Source organism: Gopherus evgoodei, unplaced genomic scaffold (assembly GCF_007399415.2).
Source record: "Gopherus evgoodei ecotype Sinaloan lineage unplaced genomic scaffold, rGopEvg1_v1.p scaffold_45_arrow_ctg1, whole genome shotgun sequence".
Lineage (NCBI taxonomy): Eukaryota > Metazoa > Chordata > Testudines > Testudinidae > Gopherus > Gopherus evgoodei.
Window position 1 is genome coordinate 2,116,603 of NW_022060066.1, and position 4,975 is coordinate 2,121,577.

General features: G+C 37.7%; 1 pseudogene; it reads left to right on the forward strand.

Moving 5' to 3' along the window:
* The first annotated feature begins 331 nt into the window (after positions 1–331).
* LOC115642782 lies at positions 332–1,337 on the forward strand (annotated as a pseudogene).
* The last annotated feature ends 3,638 nt before the right edge of the window (positions 1,338–4,975 follow it).

Consider the following 4,975-nt stretch of genomic DNA (forward strand, 5'->3'; position numbering starts at 1 on the left):
CTCACTTTTGTGAATTGTAACTGCAGTGGGAATATTTGCATTCGTTTAAGAATTCCTGTGATTAAGATCCAAATGAAATCAGAATTTGCCCTCATTTGAAATCTTATTTGATAAATGTGGCTAAAGAATAACATTCCCCAAGAAAGAAAAAGAAAGAAAGCAAAGAAAAAAAAGAAGAAAGAAAGAAAGAAGAAAGAAAGAAAGAAAGAAAGAAAGAAAGAAAGAAAGAAAGAAAGATCCCTTTTTTAATTTGTATATAGACTGAAAAAAATGTGTTCGAAGAGGAAAAATAGAACCTCTGATTCAGTATCTTTCTTTGTCACCCCTATAGATGATCTATTCTGAGAATGACCCAGGAGAGAACCTGACCATCTCTGATGTATTCATCCTGGTGGGGTTTTCAAACATTTAGAAGCTGCAAATCATTCTCTTTCTAGTGCTTCTGGTCACCTACCTGGTCGCCCTGATGGGGAATCTCCTTGTTATCCTCCTTATAAAGTTAAACGCCTCACTCCACACCCCTATGTATTTCTTTCTGGTGAACCTGTCAATCTTGGAAATCTGCTACACCAGCAGTGTGGTCCCTCAGCTGCTGATTCACCTCCTGGTGGACCAAAAGACCATCACCATTGCGGGCTGCGCTGCCCAGATGTATGTTGTCACCATCATGGACCTGACAGAAAGCTGCCTACTCGCAGTCATGGCATATGACCGTTACGTGGCCATATGTCACTCCTTGCACTACAGAACTATCATGAGTGGCTGGGGCATGTGCACAGCTTGCGGGTGCTTCATGGATCATCAGCATCTCAGTGGAAGTAGCTCAGACCACGTGGATCTTCAGCCTGTCCTTCTGTGGCTCCAACTGCATCCATCACTTCTTCTGCGACATCCCACCAATGTTGAAGATGGCATGCACTGACACATCCAAAAATAAGATTAGAGTCTTGACTGTCTCAGTTTTATTCATCATGGGCCCTTTTTTGTTGATAACTGTTTCCTACATCTGCGTTATCTCCACCATCCTCAAGCTGCCATCAGCAGAGGGAAGACGTAAAGCCTTCTCCACCTGCTCCTCCCACCTCATGGTGATGACTTTGTTTTATGGAACGGCCCTTTTCACCTACCTGAGGCCCAAGTCTATCTCCACCCCAGACAGTGATCAAATGATTTCCCTCATGATCACAATTGTGGCACCTGTGCTGAACCCCATAATATATACTCTGAGGAACAAAGAGGTGAAGAGAGCCTTTAGAAAAACAATAGAGAACAGCATTTTTTCACACAATTGGAGAAAACAGAGAATGAAAAATAGAGTTAACTACAATGGAGAGTAAGGGAAATTCATAAATGTTCTGTTGAATTACTCCCAATGACCTTCACTTTTTTAATTGAATTGTTGCCATTTGAAAAATTTTGACTTGTAAATCTATCAGGAGAATGGGAAGATAAACTTTTATTACCAAATCCCCCCCCCAAATTTTAAATATCTTCAAAATTTTGAATGTCAAATTATAAAAAAATCTTAAAATGAAAACCCTTTCATAAAATGTTCACCTTGTTTTTTGAAAATTTAACAATTTTCATCAAAATTTTAATGATGGAAAAATTTCAACCAGCTCTACCAAGAACTCCATTTAGGCTTCTCCTTTTCCTGCTCTGTCAGTCCATTGCAGCATTTTAGGTTTTAGATTGGGTTGGGCTGGGTTTTTTTGGCTGTCTAATGGATTTTCCCAGTGCTCCCTGTTGCCTAATTTTAAATAATATTTGTCAGCACTTATGAACAGTTTCCTATGTAAGACTCTGATGGATCTTTCAATGCATAACCTGACTAGGTCACACAACAACTCTGGAAGCTGGCTTTTGACTTCCATGGCATTTTGCACAGTTTCAGAAGTCTATGCTAACAGATCATTGTGTATATCATAGATTCATTGCTTAAAAGGTCATAAGGGATCATTTTGATCATTTAGTCTGACATTCTGCTTAACGCAGGGCAGAGAGTTTCACTTGGTGATTCCTAAGTCAAAGAAGCACTGTACATAGTTTATATTACCTATGTAAAATAATAACTGTGTAATAAACTCATAAACTACAAGTGGTTATATCAATATATAACAATATTGCACTAAATGCCAGTGAATATAGTACATCTTTGTATAAGTATATGATAAAAATTCTTTTCTATATTTTTATGATGAGAGATACTATTCTGTTTGCTTCTCTACCTATAATAAACACTAAGTTAAAAACCTCTATACCTAGTTCAGCATTTACATGGCTATATGCCTTCTTTCACTAAACTTCCCTATAATGCATTTATTCAAAGTTTAAAATACATTGAGATTCTGAGATGCACTGGCTGGCAGTATGTGATGTTTTGTCATATCTTTTCGATATAATTTGCTGATTTGTTTAAAATTATGTTGTTGGCAAGATAAGTAACCTGTCGTGTTGGAAGATGTAAGTAGGAAGTAAGAACATGTAATGATAAACAAAAGAAAAATCCCTTTCTCTGGGAAACTTAGAAGCAGAGTGACCCAGCACAACATGATCCAGGAACTACAAATTCAGCAAGAAAATTGTAGACATTAGATGATTAATATTTGTGCATAAATAATGTTCAGGTTATGTAAAATTAAATGGATAATGTGTTGTCTAAAGAATAGAGGAAAATTAAACCATAGAAAATGTGCAAATATATGAAAATATATGTAAAATATGTTAAAATTTGTAGAATATATATGCACATATACAAAATACAAATGTAAAATATGTATGAAATACATATGTAAAATACATATAAAATAAGAAAATACATATAAAATATATATAAAATGGGCCGGAGAACAGGAGATCCAGGCAGGTGAGGAGGACTGACTTCATGGAGGAAGGAATAACTTTTCAGTGCCCTGGAATGTGTTAACTTGGGCCCATTCACCTATTCTGCCTTCTCTGTTATTACTTATGAGACAGAAATGTATGTCCAAATACTATAAGTAAGATTAATTCTGTCTTAAATTGCATTAAATAAAGGCAAAACTGATTAAGCCTAAATTGGATGGACATGTGACGCGGTTTCCCACTCTACACTCCCAACAATGTACACAATTTGATAAAAAAGGTAAATCACACATAAATGCTCTCATCTCTGCTTCGTAAATTAATTTAACAAAGGTGTGACCCTCATACAATAATTATTGGAGCAAGAAGCCGTGGCCTGTCAGCGAACACATATGTGTTAAGTTAGTATACACCCCAGTATGTGAATACCTGTCAGTTCTACAAGCTGAATTAGTGTATGTTCTTCCCAGTATTCTGTGCACTCATGCTAACCCACACCCCACACTACCAAGCAACAGTATAACTTAGTGTTTAACATAAGCAGATAAGAAACTTGTAAAAGTCAAGATACATTAATTCAATAGCTTAGCACAAATTGTAAGGAACCTTCATGGACCAGACTGTGGAATACTGTGTCCAAAAGTAAGATATGGAAAGTCATGGTTCAGAACAAGAAGTTAAGGAATGAAGTTAAGGGATGAACAGACAGGCTGGATTTCTGTGACATGAGACATAAGAATGGCCATACTGGGTCTGACCAAAGGTCCCTAGCCTCTGTTTGTCAGAGGATGGAGATGGATGGGAGGAGAGAGATCACTTCATCATTGCCTGTTAGGTTCACTCCCTCTGGGACATCTGGCATCGGCCACTGTCGGTAGACAGGATACTGGGCTAGATGGACCTTTGGTCTGACCTGGTACAGCCGTTCTTATGTTCTTATGTAATGATCATTGATCTCTCTCCTGCCATCTATCGCCACCCTCTGACAAACAGAGGCTAGGGACACCATTCCTTTCCCATCTGGGCTAATAGCCATTAAAGGACTTAGCCTCCATGAATGTATCCAGTTCTTTTTTAAATCCTGTTATAGTCCTCGCCTTACAGCCTACTCAGGCAAGGAGTTCCACAGATTGATTGTGCGCTGTGTGAAGAAGAACTTCCTTTTATTTGTTTTAAACTTGCTGCCAATTAATTTCGTTTGATGGCCCCTAGTTCTTATATATGGGAACAAGTAAATAACTTTTCCTTATTCACTTTCTCCACACCACTCATGATTTCATATACCTCTATCATATCCGCCCTTAGTCTCCTCTTTTCCAAGCTGAAAAATACTAGCCTCTTTAATCTGTCCTCATATGGGACCTGTTCCAAACCCCTAATCATTTTAGTTGCCCTTCTCTGAACCTTTTCTAATGCCAATATATCTTTTTTAAGATGAGGGGACCACATCTGTATGCAGTATTCAAGATGTGGGTGTACCATTGATTTATATAAGGGCAATAATATATTCTCCGTCTTATTCTCTATCCCTTTTTAATGATTCCTAACATCCTGTTTGCTTTTTTGACTGCCGCTGCACACTGCGTGGATGTCTTCAGAGAACTATCCATGATGACTCCAAGATCTTTCTCCTGATTTGTTGTAACTAAATTAGCCCTCATAGCATTGTAGGTATAGCTGGGGTTATATTTTTCCAATGTGCATTACTTTACATTTATCCACATTACATTTCATTTGCCATTTTGTTGCCCAATCACTTAGTTTTGTGAGATCTTTTTGAAGTTCTTCACAGTCTGCTTTGCTCTTAACTATCTTGAGCAGTTTTAGTATCATCTGCAAACTTTGCCACCTCACTGTTTACTTCTCTCTCCAGATCATTTATGAATAATTGAATAGGATTGGTCCTAGGACTGACCCTTGCTGAACACCACTAGTTTTCTATCCTGAAAATTTACCATTTATTTCTACCTTTGTTCCCTGTCTTTTAACCAGTTCTCAATCCATGAAAGAGTTTTGTAACTAGAGTTATTCCTAGCTGAAAGGTATAAATTTGGGAGCCCAGCTTCTGTGCAAGGTGAATTTAACAATGATGCATGGGTGGCTTCCTGGAGACTGGTATCATATTGAACTT